This window comes from Mytilus galloprovincialis, chromosome 13 (genome assembly GCF_965363235.1).
Source record: "Mytilus galloprovincialis chromosome 13, xbMytGall1.hap1.1, whole genome shotgun sequence".
Classification (NCBI taxonomy): domain Eukaryota; kingdom Metazoa; phylum Mollusca; class Bivalvia; order Mytilida; family Mytilidae; genus Mytilus; species Mytilus galloprovincialis.
In genome coordinates, this window is record NC_134850.1 from 44,776,280 (window position 1) to 44,796,006 (window position 19,727).

The 19,727-nt window shown below is 31.3% G+C and overlaps 1 protein-coding gene across 4 annotated transcripts in view; it reads right to left on the minus strand.

The window, feature by feature from the left end:
* The window catches only part of LOC143056057 (uncharacterized), a 101,577-nt gene that overhangs the window by 59,883 nt on the left and 21,967 nt on the right, over positions 1–19,727 (minus strand). The window contains exon 1 of one of the 4 annotated variants that reach the window (XM_076229134.1): positions 15,789–15,884. The exons of 2 other annotated variants lie outside the window; for them this stretch is intronic. The gene's annotated coding sequence lies outside the window, so the exon portion shown is untranslated. Of the gene's footprint in view, positions 1–15,788; positions 15,885–19,727 lie in introns of those variants that run through there. One more of the 4 variants, XM_076229132.1, reaches the window with a different exon arrangement.

A 19,727-nucleotide genomic window follows, 5' to 3' on the forward strand; every position in this document is an offset into this window, starting at 1 on the left:
GGCGATATATTTATTTATTTCTATAATTACGGAAACCAGTTCATTTAAGGGACTTTAACCTAATGTCTGACTTGAGAAACAAAGTATTAGAAACGAATTGTGATTGATCATTAAGTTAGTTGACATTTGAACATTTTCCATGGCAACAAAATAAGTATTTGAACATTTTCTATAATTTACAATAGGAAAACATTAATCATGTGTCGAGTCAACAAGCAAGTTTGTTGCCTATGGTAAAAACACTATTATTTTCGTATTATGGAACGAGGCGGTTTTATATACAAGAGCTGTTTGCCTATAATCCATCAGAATTCTAGATTTCATAAGAGCGTTGCATATAATTTTATTCTAATTATGATTGGTTTACTTCCGATACAAAGATTACTTAGCGATCCATGCTCATTTTAATCTTAAGAACGGATGGAAGAATTGTCTGCGAGTTCAGCTGCCAGGGAAAACCTTGTTGAAATTAATGGAAATACACCAAATGAAAGATTAAAAATAAGAAATCTAATCCATTTTAATAATATCTTATTTCATCTCTATAATATTTGCATTCCTCTGTAAGAAACAATAGAAGTTCTTGTATATTTACCACAAAATTGAGTCAACCTTAAATTATTTTCTATTGTTCTTCAGGTACAACGGCAAGTATAAAGATCAGCTTATTTCCATAAAATGTAAAGACCAATGGTTTCTAATATACTTCAAGATGACATTGTGAAAAAAATCTGATTTTTTGTCAATTGAAAAATATTCAGCAAAAAAAAAAATGTTTTTTTCTTTCTAACATTTACAAAATTTCCTAAAAGTTTATGATTACCGAAATTGCTACGCATACTAATGTAAAAAAGAATTTCCATAATGATTTAAAAAAAAAAAAAAAAAGAAATGAGGCAAATACAAAACAAGTCATTGTGGCTGTGTGCTCAGCTCTAGTGTGGAAGGTTGTTGGTTCGAACTCCTGTCAGTAAAAGCAAAGACTTTACAATTTGAATTTGCTACTTCTCCACTAAGCAGACGACATTGCAGAGCATGGGCAAAGACTGTCGGCTCGGAGTCAAATATATTTGTCCCGGAAGGTGATATGTCGCAAAGCGGACTGATTCCTTGTAAACAGGCACGTTAAAAATTTGAATTTTGCGCGGCGATCACTACGTACAAAAATGACTGTAATATTTTTTTCGGTCTATGAAGAAATAACATCAAAAATTTGGTGCACACTTAATAACTAGCGTAGGATCAACCCTTTTACGTTCTTTTTACTGACACGTTGAAAATGTATGTTCTAGATTAAATTTTTGAAAAAAAAGTATGTTTAAACTAATTGCTTGTAGAAAACGGGCACCGATGTCTGTTCAAATGTTGTGGTTATTCCATTGGTTTTCTTTTTAAAGAATATATAAAATTTAGTTCGTATTAAAATGTCTTACCATGAGACATAAATAAAATGTTTACTTATAACTTTCAAATTTCTAACTAGCCTGCAAACAAATATTTTCTTTTTTATGACAACAACTGCCTACCGTAATATTGATATTTATCAAAAATACGTTTCCTTAATCTGCTGCAGCGTCAATTTTAAAAAAAATCCCTTGCAACTTCAAATGAGCATGATCACTGAACAGTTTTATTGTTGATTCTGACACAATCTTATTACATAGACGAATAATATTTCCGTTTCAACATAGGTTATTATTTAATCCTGTAAATACTAAGACAGTCCCTTGGAGCTTGAAGTTAAATACCAGTAACAAGGAAGCAGTCGATGACAGTCTATATTGGATAACAGATTTATTCAAAGTGAGATTCATACAATCAATATGTATAGCAGGGCTTGTTTACAATGTACCGGAGTCTATTGTTCGTTTGATGTAAGTAAGCGATAAACTGACCATAAATTCTCTCTTTTTTATGGGATGGCAAACTGTTAAGTAGGAATACGACATAGTCTGTCATTATTCTCGTATTTTACTTCCTGTTCAAATAGAAAGTAGAACTTTGTTGCCTTTCCTGGTCTTGTTAGTACACCTATCATCTGACATTCATTGTAAAAGATACCGCGGCAAGGGAGTTCTAATAAATCTTCAAGTAAATGTATACAAATTGTAGTCAATTATTCAATATTTGTATTATGTTACATAACCCTTAACACCATATGCACGTTAGGTGCAAAGTGATTGTTTAAATCTACTGAAAATAAAAATAAATGAGAAATGTGGTAACTACAACATAAGATTCAACAATGACCGCACTTGTCACGATCACATTTCTTCAATACAAGTAAAATGATAAATGTCATCTAAATGTGTATCGATCTTAGCAAGTTGGTTGACATGAGTTGGTTGACCGTTCTGGAATATCATTTTCACAAATGATATCGGATATGTTCCTTAAGTTGTAACTAAAATCCCGTTCCTTTTTTACAAATGGGACTAACCCCATAAACTTTTTACCGGGTTTGTATTGATATGAGCAACACGACGGGCGCCACATGTACATGTAGAGCAGGATTGCCTACACTTTATGAGCACCTGACATCACAACTAGTTTTGGTGGGGTTCGTTTTGCTTAGTCTTCAGTTTTCTATGTTGTGTCTTGTGTGCTATTATTTGTCTGTTTGTCTTTTTCATTTTTAACCATGGCGTTGTAAGTTTATTATCAATCTACGAGTTTTAATGTCCCTTTTGTATCTTTCGCCCCTCGTTTACATGTATAGAAAACACATTCTTAACCAAAATCAAAATTAAGTTAAACCGTGCAATGTCATGCATTTGTTTATATCTAATATTTACAAAATTTTCATAAAATTTTCATAAAAATTGATGTATAATTTAAAAATATCTTGATTGTATGGACATATTTGTGTGTTAAGGTGTAAAACCATTTTTTTAAATTCAAATTACACAAATTACAGATCAGAATTCTGGTAATACAACACAAACAAGGGGAAGTAAGCAGGACAAATTTTACTTGTCACATGTCTCTATTTTGTAGACTATAATCATAACATAAGTCTTGATGCTCCTCAATTATACTTTAAAATAAATGCAATATAAACATCTGACTGAAGTATTAAAACCAAAAAGGCCAGTAATTTGTAATTATACTGCCGAGTGTTGTCAATTAGAAAAATCATTTGCATGACAAAAATTCGTTTTGTTCCTTTGCAAACAGTTTTTCTTTCCTACATAACACAGGAAAACAATTATTTCTATGCTGAACATTAGCATTTTTGACAATTGCAACTATTTTCCAGTGCAATAATAATATGTTTTATGACATGGGACTATTTAACCGACGACCATTTGCGTGTTGTGTTTCAATGCAGACTAGAGATAATTTCTAGTTAAAAAGTACACTAATGTTTATTTGACAAAAGTTAAGAATTATAATGATGTATGGTGGCAATTCTCAAAGGATGCAATTTCTTATCAAATGGTCGGTTGGTTTCTCCGGGCACTCCGGCTTCCTCCACCAATAAAAACTAGCCGACACGAAATAGCCCAAAAGTGGCGCTTAAAAGTGGCTTTATAACGTCAAGTATCAACAACCAATCAAAGGATGCATTTAGGGATTTATATTTGTTTTACGTTTGTGTACAGCTATTGATTACATTACCGCGCATTCATTTCACATGTATCCCAGGAAGATAACAATAATATATAATAAACATTACTAAAAAAATTATGATGTGAATTTTGAACATGTTATTTTGTAAATTAAAATCAAAATACATGCATGTAACTTAATAGCGATTATTTCAGAGAAAAACGTATACTGTTTCATATTTTTACCAAATAGGGATCGTTTAAATAAATAGTGCAAGTCAGCTGGTCAAAATGCGTCAAGGTACACACATGAGCAAAAACTTCGGAGTTGTGTCAAAAACGATTCAGGCAGTTTGTGCATACTGGTAGAAAAATATTAGGGTTTTGATTGCATACATCGAAAATAAAAATAAAAACCATTTACAGAAAATTGACATTTCAAAGACAGCATTTTCAAATACCCGTTGTATTCAACAGACAGCTAAATTCAACGCAAACATAAATAAAGTACAGACTTTTCATCCTATGTTGTGGACGGGTATTTTCGAGACATTAAATTTTAGAGCTTAATATTAAAAAGAAAATTGGTTTGACAAGCAAATAATTCATTTAAATAGGCGTTACACCTTTGCACACACAGGATAAGAATGAACGCGATGCGTTCGAATGATACATGTATGTCCACTTTACATTTTTAATTTAAAAAAACGTAGAAAATGCTCGTGATAAAATATATAATTTACTTTCTTACCGATTTATGTAAATATTCCCTATGACCCATTAAGGGGTGTTCCTAAGATAGGAAGCTTATACATGATAAAGAAAGAATTGCAATTACCTTTTCTGAGAGACACTCACACTGTTAGATCGTTGAAATGTAATGTTGTTACATGTATGAGGAAGTTAAAGTATACATGAAAGCATGCTGTTTAATGTTGTTTAATCGACCTAATAAGTAATGACAGCTGTATATAAAATTCAATTTAAAAATAAAAATAATATCATTTGCTACAAAAATATGTATGTCTTTCTACGCGATTGAAATCAGTATACATGTACATAATGTCTGTAATCAAAGAGATTGTTCGACAATTTGATTTTTTGTTTAAATTAAAGTAACAGTTTTCAACCTGCAATGCCATGGGTCGCATTTCATTCAGGGTTCTCGGGCTCTCTGTCATAACAATTACCTCCCTTTTAGGAGTCATGACAAAATTTGTGCTCGAAACACCAAATACAGTGTTTTGATTGGTTGATTTCTGAGTGTAAGTACGATAATCATGCTCGAAAAGGTCTTTGAGCTTCACAGCCGCCAGCAGGATCCAGTCCGCAATACAAACGGACCGGAATTATTCCATGCTCGTTTTTATTCACCACATCCATATATTTTTGAACACGTAAATACATGTTAAATCAGTACTTTTAATTTTTAGATTAACTATTTTGTACATATTGGAGAAACTCGTGGGTTTTCTTTTCTGATAAACCAAATTCAAACATATGGTGCAAGCAAGTCTTCGAAATAAAATTGAGAATGGAAATGGGGAATGTGCCAAAGAGACAACAACCCAACCATAGAGCAGACAACAGCAGAAGGTCACCAACAGGTCTTCAATATAACGAGAAATTCTCGCACCCGGAGGCGTCCTTCAGCTGGCCCCTTAACAAATATATACTGGTTCAGTGATAATGAACACCATACTAAACTCCAAATTGTACACAAGAAACTAAAAGTTAAAATAATACAAGACTAACAAAGGCCAGAGGCTAATCTTCTTAACATGTCGAAGTGATATTTTCCGGCAGTATAGTCAGTTGTATTTTGTTGATGTATGAAGGAATTTCTGAACGTTTACAGCCAACATGACGACGAAGAGAGGTCACTTTTTCTCAAATCATGTGATTAAGAAAATATCAAATTAACGTACGTATATGTGAAATATGTTAGTTTAAACAATATTTATTCAGATAAATCAACATTAAACGATATTATACAATGAAATAATATTAAGGAATCTAGAAACAAGGAAATATGTGACAAGGAACTTATATAACAAATCTATTGAAAATTGACGTTACTGGTATTTTTTTTTTCTGTCACATTTCAATTTTCATGAAAGTTTTGTATTACTTGAAAATGCGAGTTTATTTTATTCAATCATCATATATTTCCCTTTATATCAAATAACTATCTATATACGAGAAACACGTCATGTTGTAACGCCTGCCAGAGTGAAAGTAGTTGTAACCTTTTGAAGAGCTCATTACATTGAGTTGTAACCACATTATTGCAAGTTGTTAAATTTCAATTTCGACAGAAAATAGGCAATCGATTTTTTGACATATTACAAAAAATAAATTAAAGTAATAAATGTAAATTCTGGTTGCATGCTTTTCTGTATTTGATCAATAACAATATGTCTTACGAAATTGTATATATGTTAATTACGAAATTCAACAACGAAATACAACTATGTTCAAGATTTAGTATACACCACGTGACCTGCTTTTCATTAAACATCAAGAGTTAAAACGACTTGACTGAAATTTAATTATTTGTTTCCCTTGGTGGATAAGCTATAATACAGTTATAGTTTTTAGAAGAATAAATTCTCCGCAGCCTACTACAGAGTACGTTCTATCATAACTTCATTCATTGTCTCAAATGTGTGATGACTTTATTTATGAACTGTTTGAAAGTTTTAAGTACCCATTAGTGCGAAAACATTTGAACAAAAGTATTTCCTTGCTAGACAATTACTCAGTCTGATCTATCATAACTTCATTCATTGTATAAATTAGGCAGTGACTTTTTAATGAAATTTGTGAAAGCTAAGTATCTATTATTACGAAAACATTTGAACAAAAGTATATCTTAACCAGACAATTACTACGTCTGGTCGATATAGCCCTTGTTATAATTTTCTGTAAAGAACAAAACTAAATACTTTTCAGTGTTATAATGGCGCTTATATCGACATTGTTAATTGTCGCAAAGTGTATCTAGTATAGATTGATACTGCAGAATATATGTGCCAATTCTTAGAAGATGATGTTATTTACTTTTAACTCAATTAAGCTAAAAAGTGTCATACATATCTCGATCTATCATTCAAATACGACAGCTTTGACTAAGAAATATGTCTTCTGTCTTTTTGAATGTCATATCGAGTATTTGTTTGGCAAGAAACAAATTTCTAATACAAAGTGAATTGCTCGATGCTTGAAATTGATATAAATAAGATGATGATCCCAATCTCGGAAGTACTTTCCATAAATGAGATAAACGTTATCTTTTGTTAATGCACAATATAGTGAAACTAAATCAAAGTTAACCCATTTTAGGCTAAAACAGAATTTAATAATTGGAACTTTACAGATGGCCAATTACTTGATATTATTTGCAAATCAACTGTTAACTGTGATAAATGATATAAATATGAACGATTTTGTCTGAGATTTTCTGCATCTCTTGTGTATTGTGCATAAAAGCAAAATTCTGGCATATCTAAATGTCATACTACTATCATGTTAGAGAATCAACTGGATATGACAAGTGCTTCAGACTTGACAGAATAAACCTATCCTTCTAGAGCACATTGCACTTATAATTACATGTGTTAAAGATTCAAATCTTTCATTTTTGTCAACTGATCGTGCAACTATTTTTGGTTGAAGTGTTAATGTACTATAGACCCTGGATGAACATGCATATGGTTTAATTGTCTAGACTTTCTATGGGCCTCGTTGGACAGGGTTTTAGTTCAGTTTTTAAGGTCCTTGGTGGAAACTGTTAAGTTTTATATGTCTTATACGGACAACAGAAACCATGGCAACGGAGGAATAAGGCCCTCGGTAGATATGCAAAAAAAAAACTGTTTGAATTTACAGATATCAGAATTATCAACGGAACACAGTTAGTCGGATGACCTGAAAGAGCTATCACACGAATAGGACAATTAGCCATATGTTATGAAAGAGAAACGAGCGATAAGAAAGTGACTTGATACAAGAATGAGCGATCAAATGTAGGAGAAGAATAGTTAGCTGGGTGACAAGAAAAGTAAACTTTCGAGTTGCCAGTTAGTCAGATGACAGGAAAGAAGATCGCATGAACAGGGATATCTTGGTGAGGATAAATAAACTTCTGACTAGCCAGTTGTTCGAAGGACAGAAAAGAGCGATAAAACGCCGTAGCACAGATAGCCGGGTGACAACATTAGAAAATGTCCAGTAGCCAGTTAATCAGATAACAGGAAAGAGCGATTAAACGTTGATGTAGCAGGCTAGACACTTTTGAGTAGCCACATGGTCGAAACATAGGTGTAGCACAGATGGTGGGTGATATATAAAAAAAATTTGAGTAGTCAGTTGCTCGGGTACAGGAAAGAGGAAAGGATTAGATGTAGAAGTACATTGTAGCAAGTAAACTTTCGGGTAACGTGTTAGTCAGATGACAGAAAAGGCGATCAAATGTAGGAGTATCACTGATAGCCGGGTAACAAGAAAGAGATATCAAATTTGCTAGTAGCTGGATTACAAGCAACGGCGACCAAACTTGTGAGTAGCACAGTAAGCTAAATGGCAAGAAAGAATAATCCAGGCATAATGATTTTAATAAATAAAAGTTCCGTCAGTCTTTTTGACAATGTATATCTAACAGACATTTACAAATAAAATCAAGAATGGGAACTGGGACTGGATTACGTCAGTATTGAATTATTATTTAAGACGAACAATGTGTTCACATGAAGCAATTTTAACTTTTAAATTAGTAAAACATAGTCAATTTAACAGAGTATTGCAATGAATATTGCTTTCCAAAAAATGTTCAGCATCGGATTTGAGTTGTAAAAGAAATTAAACTTTTGGTATTGAATTCTGTAAATCTAGAATTCAACAGGGATTTTACGTACAGCTTAGTATCGAATGACTGAATTCTAGTCTAATTTTGTTGGTATCAAATCTGAATTCAACTGCATTTCACATCATGGGAATTGCAAATGCACATCACAATTTTCTCATAGTTCTTATTTATATCGTTTATGTATTGCAAAATTGATATTCCATGATGTAAATTAATGAGAGAGATAAAAATATTTTTTTTAACACAATTATGGCTATTAGTTTCCTGACGTTGAACAATAAATGAGTTTGTCACAAAATCTCTTGATATTTTTTCAAAATATGGATCTTGTACATATATCAATATTTCAACGTTTATTTATAAGAACTTCGGAAAGCTCGACTTATGTCGAGCAATACGAATCTGTATCCCGTATCAAGTGCTTTACAAAAAATATCTTTTCCCAGGCATAACATTTTTAATACATAAATACCATTTTCTACATTTGAAAATGCCTGTACCAAGTCAAGAATATGACATTTGCTGTCCATTTGTTTGATGTGTTCTATCTTTTGATCTGCCATTTGACTAAAGACTTTCCGTTTTGAATTTTCCTATGAGTTGAGTATTTTTGTGTTTAATTTTTTTTTCGAAATTCAAAAGATTTTGCCCGTTTTAAAAAAAAATAATAATAGAATCGCAACTCTAAACGTTATTTGCAATCATTCAGTAATTTTTGCCCCATAAATTCCAAAACTCTTTTACTTATAGTAGAACGAAAGCTTAAATTTTATATTGACTGAAGGATTTCATTTTTATTACAAACAATAAGTTCAATAAGAAATAAACACTGATATTACTCTCTACGTAACGCGCCTTGGTGGTTACTTCTATCTTCACTTTTAAAAATAATAACCTTTGTTTGTATTTTTTTCATATTAAATTTTCTCATTAACAAAATAACATCATCGACCATTTTGGTTTCTTTGTGGACAATAGACATTCGACTGATAAAGTATTTATTAATTTTGTTTTACAAACAAGGACATAATCTGAATGTTTTCTATAGTACTGCATAGCAGTTTTTTTGTCCATTGGATAAGGCAAATATTTATATATTTTTAAACAGTGAGATATATTCATACTACAACTAGTTCATTTCATTTAATACCGGCACCGTAGCATCATAAACTATATAACCACTGCTATATAAGCAGTTATTACTGTTACGTCTTCATAAATTGAGCAATAATTTGCCTGCCATCAATGTTGATGATTTATAGAAATGCTGTGTCTTATTGTAATAAATCATAAACGATAAAAGCAAATAGATTCAGAACAAAGGCTCTATTTTATATCATTCGTTTTTCTATTGATTAGCCGAATGACAAACCGAACATGTGACAGACGAAATGCTACAATCATTCTGATATCCTCGTGAAATGAAAACATAAACATTTCCCGCGTAATCCATTTGACATTTTCCCGGGGATTCTACTTTATCCAAGAAAATAAATCATAAACTTCATTAGTATGACTTCCGAATGAGCAATAAAACATTGCTTATTTTATTTTCCTGTGAGATAAATAGTAATGTAAAAGACCTAAACATTTGAATGTAATCGAAGAAATTTCTTTGTACTTAAGAAGTACATTGTAAGACGTTTCCCGCCGATTTTGAATTTGATATTTTCTACGAGCAAATCCTTAATGTAAACTACAGTCACAATGTTACGTTGTAGCTGTACGTTAGATAAATTAATAAATACACAATATACTTTACATTTTGAAGCTGTATAGGCAATAGTTGTTTGAATATATCACTTGGCTTACGTTTTTGACTAATGGAAATACCAGGTAGACACATCAATAAATATCGTTAAAATCTTATGCAATTACTGTTATTTGAAGATGTAAATATCCGGTTTTATTGTCTTTTGAAAAGTAATATTCACTAGCCTTTGGTGAACCAAACATTAACAGAAACAAAAGACAGAATATTGTTTTTGTTTTATTCCATTTTTGGAGAGTAGACAATGAATTTAACAAAATCAATTGTATACGAAACACTTTACTAGTAAAAGTAGTAAAATTAGTTATAACTTTTGATTCCAAAAAAATTCGTACAAATTATTTTCAGATAAAAAATTTCTCCACACCTATAGAATTATATAAGGTACAATTTGCATTGGAATTCAAAATCGTGACATGATGAAAGGGATGTAAACATTTTTATACTTTTTGGTTTCTTTGACACTCACCAATGGAATAAGACATACACTATTTTAAGTGTCGGATTTTGTTCATACAATATTCATATTTACATCAAGTAAATAGAGGTTACATCATGTAAATAGAGGTGTTGGGTAAACATCAATAAGAAGAACGTTATGTCTAAACTGAAATCTCTCTGGGTCTAAATTAGTTGTAAATGACAGAGCTATAGGAGATCTAATGTCGTGGTCACGTAGGCTGATTTTAATGTCCCGTTTTTATTTTCTTCACTGCTCGATCACTGGTCGAGGTAGAGATTTTCAGAAGACCCAAGAAGTAAGGTTTATTTTTATAACATGATTTTAAAGCTGATTTTAATTGGCGGTTCAGATTTGTTTAACGGTTTATCTTTTTCAAATCCGGATTTCGCCCACGCATAAAGTTTACTTTCAAATTTATGGAGTCTTTGGGTTAGGTGAGTATGAAATTATCTTAGTACTGTGTTTAAATCCGGTAACCAATAAAAAAAAAAAGAGTGTAGTTATAGTCAATTTATAGAGGAATTTACGTTTATACGTTAGTCGCAACATATTTACTTGTTCACGCGCTTAAGTTCTAGTTAAACACGTTCAAAGAATTTTACAGAACTGTCATAAAAAAATCCAACTTCTTATACAATTTTACCTTGCGTCATAAATGACTTATACTGAATGAACCTGCACTTATTTTCATTTGTTATGTGCAATCAATAGTAACATCCGGAACAACACTGGCTAAAATCTCTTTAATGTTTTTTTCTGGAGCAGGAGTATTAGAAAAGTAATCATGTAATAATCAACTTAAAGGTCAATTGTATTGTTCTGTTTTCTTCTGTTGTCATATCGTTATAAAGTAAATCCATTTTGTCTTTTTCAATATTTTTTCACGAACAATGCATTGTTTTCATAAAGACTTTTGAACAGCAGTATACTACTATTGTCCGTATGTATGTTGTATTTTGAATAGTGTCTCGGAAATGTTTGCATATATTTTATTTTTTATTATATGTTTTATTACTAGTATCTATTATTCTTAAACATTTGAAACAGTTGACCAAAATCTACTACTTTTCTACAATATAGTCGAGCACACCGATTCAAACAGAGTCACGAATCTAACAACTACATTTGTAGACACAATATATCCGTGTAGTTGTAATAACAAATGTGTGGCTCCATGTTAAAAAACGGGATAATTTTCAATTAATATTACTGCCTTTTTATGTCAATTTTAGGACCTTATTGATATAACGTCAAAATGATATCCCTTTGATGATTTTACTAAAGTACCTTTTTTTTATGATGTTAATAATATATTTAGATGGTTATAATTTTTAGTGTGACTGTTTACCAAAACGTTTCTGTTCAATTTAAACAAGATAAAAAAAACAATTACGTTAACAAACGTAAAAACATTCGAAAGTCACATTTGAAAGATACGTATAAAATTACTAAAAGAAGTAATTAATATTTTTTGCTCGGATAATGAAACCCAATTTCTATCAGGTTTATTTTGGGTTGTTTTACTTGTGCGCATTATTGTAGAGACTCCAGTCATTATGTGGGAGAAAATCGGACACGGAAAGGGCTTGAATTATTCGAGTTAACACACCAGTATAAAATTTAACAACAATTACTACGCAAGGTTCAACATAAGTCCACACGATATTGGCCTTGGGTATCTGCTATCATGGCAGTAATTCAGTCGTAGCGGATTCTCATTTAACATACAATCAAGGTAGGTGTACACATGGGATTTCAAAGTAAACTAATTGCTATCTTTATTATTTCATGATATAAAGTGAAAATCTATGTAAAATAATACCATTATATCTTTTTTTCAATTTGAGATCGAGAAATTTCAGGTACGTTGAACACCATTTTGACTTTTTAAATCAAGTCACTTCTAATTAAAGAAAAAAATGTTGACGTATTTTTTTTTATCAGAATTTGATGGTTGTTTGTACATGCAAGTACCATATTTAAATTCGATCAATAAAAAACCTTTTTTTTCTTCATGTAAGTGCCATATTTAACTTTGCATTTAAGCCCTCTTTAATTAAATTTCTTAATCAATTGAAACGCGTCTATACATGGGAAGAAAATAGAGAATGCAAAAGATAACAATAAGTGCTACTAAAACAGACAAGACCATGTCTTAGGTATACTGTATTGGTGTTTATCCAAGAACAAGGATAGTGTGCAAGTTAATTAGTATCACACACTCGTAGAACTTAAAGCCAGAATATTGTACAGATATTCGTCAAATGCCATCATATAATGCTAAAAAAGTATTGTAAATACTATATTAGCCTTTAAGTGCCCGAATGGTTGTGTTCTTTTCATTTTTTCAATTTAGTTTACAATTCGTCGAATATGTGCCCTTCTATCGATAATTGGTTGCTTTAATTACATCATTAGCGAACTATCTTGTCATTTCTTTTGATCCATTCTCTAATTATTTGAAAATAATTAGACTTTACCTTAACTGTACATTTAGTTACAAACAATCATTAGTTGTTGGGGAAAGCTTCAGGTAGTGTAAGCTATAATGGAGAATGAAAGTCACAAATGCATTAAAGTTATTATTGAATAATGGTTTTATAAAACAAATGAGATAAACAATACTTAATTAAAATGATTTTGAAAATCAATGTACAGTTTTACTTTAAGAATAAACCATGTAACTCTACTGTCAATAATGAATACTCAGTGTTAGATTTTAAAAGTTATATCTTGTGTCACGAAGAAAATCTAATGACAACAATATATAAAAGAGGAGCAACTCAATGAAAACAAGACAGCGGTACCAAATAACTGTTAGCTCAGGCAATAAAAGTACATGGAAGATAAGAGACACCCACGAATCAACAACACGTACACACAAATAGCTAATCAGGCGCACGTAACGGTAAATGTTTCAAATAGAAAAAGGGGAACAAGAGTACTAAAAAATTTATCCAATTGAAAATAGACTCTTACAATAAAAAAAAAATCAAAAAGCAGTTCAAAATCAAACGTGTAATACTACAACATCACAAATGCCATTCACGATATGAAGTTAATATTGAGGGTAAAAAATAACAGTCTAAAGTACACTTCAGATAGAAAACGACTAATACAAGCCAAAATTAATGTTCATATTCCAGAAAAATCCATACATAAAAACCAAAAAATATGTTTACAAGAAATTACATAATCAGATATCTCCATATGGTTTTAGAAGACTTTGATTTACCAAATAGGAATTTTATGAAAATAGGTTATAATTGCCTTATCTGTAAATGTTTGTAATGACAATTGTGCACTTTAATGCAAAACCAGTAGATAATAATGTAGTTAACCCATGTATGTATAACCATACGAAGAACTCCGGTCAAATGATAAATCTTTTGAAACAATGTCTATAAATTTGATGTTTGTAGTTAGTTTTCCCCTAGATATGAGTGATAAATGTGCCTTTATAATTGCCTAGGGTAACATTCAGACCCATAAATATAGTAAATTACTATAATTTTGTCTTAACTCAACGCTGACTTCGGTCATCTTTTTTCTCTGATCGCTTCATCGGAGTTCTAAACAATACCGAAAGAACAACAAGCTATATTGAATAATCTATGTCTGTAAAGGTCCTGGGAACTTATCGAAGCTTATATTACATAGTGAGTTTGACATTATCTAACGATTAAACTGTGTTATTTGAATGTAGGATTATCATACAATCACATTGTGAGATTTTGTCCTTTGTTTACGATCATATTTTGAAATTGTTTGCATTCCTATTAAAGGTTTTTACTTCTGTTAGTATATTTTCAAAGCAGAGATCTTTTGTGATAAGTTTCATCGTCATGGATTCAATTTATGACATTGATTCAATATACAAATCAGCATGTCTTGCGTGACTGCAAATGCGAGAGTAACAACACGTGTTTGAATGACAGAAGCTGAACATGTGAAGGTTAATTCGAACAAGTATTATATCCCTAAATCAGAAACATCTGCTTTGAAATCAACTCAAAGTCTAAGGAAAGAAAAAGATGAAAAATATTTATATTTATGTGATAATGCCGCAGCAATTCAGGTCTACCTTTAAAAAAAATAAAATCACAAACATACTGAAAAATCCGAAAACCGAGCAACGCCGATCCCACCAAAAACTGTTGTTGGTCTTAATTCCGAAAACAAATGTAGGCATTCATGGATGACACACACACGGTGTTAATAATATCTCGTAAAATGAGACTGATTGTAATTGATTACAATAGTTGACTGTAATCTTGGATGCAACGTAATAAAGTGTCAAAGGTTTGTCGAAATTCAGGCTGGAGGAAATGCCCCCCTGGTCGCGTTTGTTTGCCCAGTAGTCAGCACTTCGGTGTTGACATGAATATCAATTATATGTTCATTTTTATAAATTTTCTGTTTACAAAACTTTGAATTTTTTGAAAAACTAAGGATTTTCTTACCCCAGGAGTAGATTATCTTAGCCGTATTTGGCACAACGTTTTGGAATTTTTGGTCCTCAATGCTCTTCAACTTTGAATTTGTTTGGCTTTTTAACTTTTTTGATCTGAGCGTCACTGATGAGTCTTATGTAGACGAAACGCGCGTCTGGCGTATAAAATTATAATCCTGGTACTTTTGATAACTACATGTATTTGCATAATGTTAAAAAATCAATTTTAACGTTGAAATGGCCAATAATAAACTTTGAATGTACCTTATAGATGCTCAATGTTCAAAATCAAATTGAATTTGGTGTTAACAACGGAAAATATTTGTCCCGTTATGTACATAAAAAATTAAATGTTGGTTACATGACGTTCAGACCTGTTCTAATTAATCAATCAATTAGCTAATCAAGGACATTTTAGCAAGTCTTCAATCTTAATTTTAGAATGCATGTAAGAGTTAGGTAAACGACACAAGGGTTTCGTTTAAATCTTTTTAATATTTTTAAGAAGCAGGATCAGTAAAGCAGTGTTTTTCCGTTCGATCCACTGTTTCGAAGATTGTCACAAATACGGAGGCGACATAAAGCAAATATTCTGCGGAAATTGTTATAATGTTATTGACCTGTTTTGGTTAATCCAATGTTACCTATTTCAATAATGATCATAAACAAATGTTGATACTTACAATATCCACAAGAACTTAATTTCCTTCATATAAAATGTTTAAATCCGAAAACTGTCATACATGTTGCTGTCATATGTCGTAAGGCCAGCTGGCGAAAGCAGCATGTCATTTATATATTGTAAACATGACATTTACATCTGTTGACGGAATAAAATAAAATTAAATACTTCGATATCAGTTTTTATTAACAAGTGTTATAACAGTCACTTATCAACATATCGTCTTTGATTTTATCAATACATTTATGAACGTATATTGTATTAAAAAGTAAAATAACAAAAATACCAAACTCACAGGAAAATTCGAAACGGAAAGTCCTCAAGCAAACGGCAAAATCACAAGCTTAAACACATTAAACGAATGGATAACAATAGTTATATTCCTGACTTGATAAAGCATTGTCTTATATACAATATGATAATGGCATTTAGGGTTATTATCGACCCTGACTGGCTATAAATTTGTTAAATATGGTGGGGTAATCAGGGTTTTTATGGCTCGCAAAACCTCTTCTGTTAGTTATTTCTTTTACATTTGATGGATTATTAGTGTTCTATGAGGTGTGCTGTCCAATAAAGGGACCACAGTAACAAACAATTGGTCATATTATATTATATATTTTTATTATTACAAATTGCCTACTTCATTTGCTTTAATTTTTTATATCAATCAATTAAATCAAAATCAATCATATTATGTACTTTGTTTAACCTATTTTTAATTTACATTATGTCTGAAAATTATAGTGTGATTATTCTGCTCATTTTGGGCGCCGTGATTGGCAAAAAAAATATTTGTTTGTTGTTTGTTCTGTCTTTTCTGTACCTTTTATGATTTAAAATGATCCTAGATTTTAATAAAATTAATCTTAAAGCAAAGTAAAACCCAGCTACTTTTTATTGATTTTTATGATACATTTTATCTTAAGGCGACGATGTAACGAGATCCATTGCTATGCTTCTGATCTTTTACTTTCTTTTATTATTTTAATGTTGTTCTTTTTCTTTGAAGTTGCTGCATGATAAAACAGCTATTTGATAAGGTAACATATTCAAAGAGTTCCTACTACGTAAACGAGGTAATTATACTGTCACAGTATCTTTATAATGATAGATGATAATGTCAACTTGATCAATTGTATCAGGATTAATATCTTATGTTTAGAATCTAAGATTTCCAATATCATATTTAAATCAACTAGAATTATAAAACCAAACCAAAAGTACTAGCTATGATCAGGATTAATATCTTATGTTTAGAGTCCAAGATTTCCAATATCATATTTAAATCTAGAATTTTAGACCAAATCAAAATTACCAATGATTTGTCCGTAATTCACAAATAAAAAAAAACATGGTAAAGCATTACGGAGAGAGAGAGAGTAAAAATGCTGTCACACTATCTTTATAATGATAGATGATAATGTCAACTTGATCAATTGTATCAGGATTAATATCTTATGTTTAGAAGCCAAGATTTCCGATATCATTTTTGAATCAACTAGAATTCTAACCCAAACCAAAATAACCTTTGTTTTTTCACGTTTTTTACGAATAGAATAAGCATGGTGGAACATTGAGGTAAGGTATTTATGATGTCACACTATCTATATAATGATAGATGATAATGTCAACTTGAACAATTGTATCAGAATTAATATCTTATGATAAGTTGCCAAGATTTCTAATTTAATATCATATTCAAACCAACTACCGGTATAACTCTAAACCAAACAAAAATGTTACATGGTTGTCTGTTATTCACGAATAGAATAAACATGGTATGGAAAGATACTAAACGGGTTTGATCGTTTAAGTCTTTACACCATCATGGAGAATTTAACATGGCGAAAGCCGTGTTTTGCATGATTAAAAAGAATAGAACGTAAACGCATTATTAACCAACATAAGTAGCACTAATAGTCAGGTGTATCAAAAATTTACATAAATGGCTTGAAATCTTGCACTAAGCGACATCTTGCATCTTTAATAATATTTTACAAAGAAAAATAACGTGACTTATTCATCAAGACATCATTTAAATTCAAATTAATTCACATACAATAACATTTTTTTTTTACTTTGCTTTATAGATTCAAAAAGGTTTCGAATTCTTAAGAAATCAATGTAAATTAACATCAGTTCTATACAATCATCCATATATAAAACATTCCATTTAATGTTCAAAGCAAGGGTATTACTTCTTTGCATTTCTCATCATTTACCTAGAAATTCTGGTTTATAATTATTGATGTAATTCATTCATTCATTCATATCTTTATTTCCTCTATTAAGAGATTCAATGAACAATCATATATGTAAACAGCTCAAATTACAAAAGTTTTCAAAACATGATAATAACACAATATAATATGACAATATGTACATTAACAAAATAAAGTTCTGTACTTATTTATATAACTGAAGAAAATTTTGACAAAAATTGCTCTCACTAACGACGGTTCATGCACTGGCACATTAACGAATCGTTGTTCTCCTTAATCTACTATATGCAGCGACACAGTGTGCAACGTGCACATGACAAAGATTATAAAAACTGTCGGTGTCTATATTGTTCGTTGTTATGTGCTTCCCCAAAAGAATGCAATATAACTCTTCATCGTCGTATGAATAAAGTTCCACAAATAAATGCAATGGGAATTTTTCAATTATAAACTCCCACCACATATCTCTGATTAAATGAGTTCCGCTACAGCTACAACATGCATGTACATATACATCTAAAAACTGAGTGTTACATAGTTCGCATGTACCTCCAGTGGTATTTGGAATGTCGATTAGCAGTTTAGTAATATAATAGGAGTTTACGATTTCTCTGGATGATTTAGAACTTTTCCAGAAGTCTGGAACTCTAACCGATCGGTGAATACTTCTAAAGCGAGAAAAGTTATTATCGTTATGTAAACGCCGAGTCCATTCGTCAGTTTGTACTTTGTCAACTGTATTTTGCACTAAAGCTTTCCAAAATTGCTTCGTTGGAAAAACTCCCTCTCGCAAAAAGTCAAGCATATAAGAATGAAGGCTATATTTATACAAAATGTTCATAATATCAGGAATGAATCCATGATGATTGCGTTCATTGTCAATAAAATAGGTAAACAGACGCGCAAGAAATATTTTCTTCGTTAGGAAGTTGTCATCAAGACTACACAGTTTTTGCAAGAAATGTAACTTCTTAGTCTCTATAGACGAGGTAATAGTATGAAGTCCAAGTATACTTTGGCACATATCTGATCTCGTAGACGTTTTCAAGTCCAAAATTCGCTTGACTATAAAGTGCTGAAAACGATTTAACGCAGCAATGTCGTTTGACTTTAAACTAGTCCACATTTCACAACCATACAGAACAGTAGGTAACACTATAGATTTAAACAGTTTAAGTAGAACACATGGATGTGTTGACTTGTCGCAAACACCGTTGAGCGCAAAATAAGAGTTCTTGCCTTTTCTACATGCATTTGATGTTCTTTCTGTCGATCTGAATTTGGAATTTAGCGCAATGCCTAAGTGAGTGTATTCTTCGGCTACCGGAAGAACACTGTTCGCAATATGCCAGTCGTATGTTACTCGAACTTCTCGTGGATTCAAGGAAAATTGCATTACGCATGACTTTTTCGAATTGAAGCAGAACCTCCATCTATGGGCATAGTCAGCACATATATCTAACATACGCTGGAGACACAACGGAGTTGTGCCAATACATGAAATATCGTCAGCGAGAGCAGGGGAGCAGCTAGCTATGTGATAAACACCAGTTTTCTTATTACATTTTTCCAGATCAACCAACATATCGTTTATAAATACTAAATATAATAAACCAGATAAAACCCCTCCTTGTCTAACCCCTTGTAATACAGGAAAGAACTCAGACTGACACTGGTTTACAATTACTGAACTCATAGTATCAATATGACAGTCA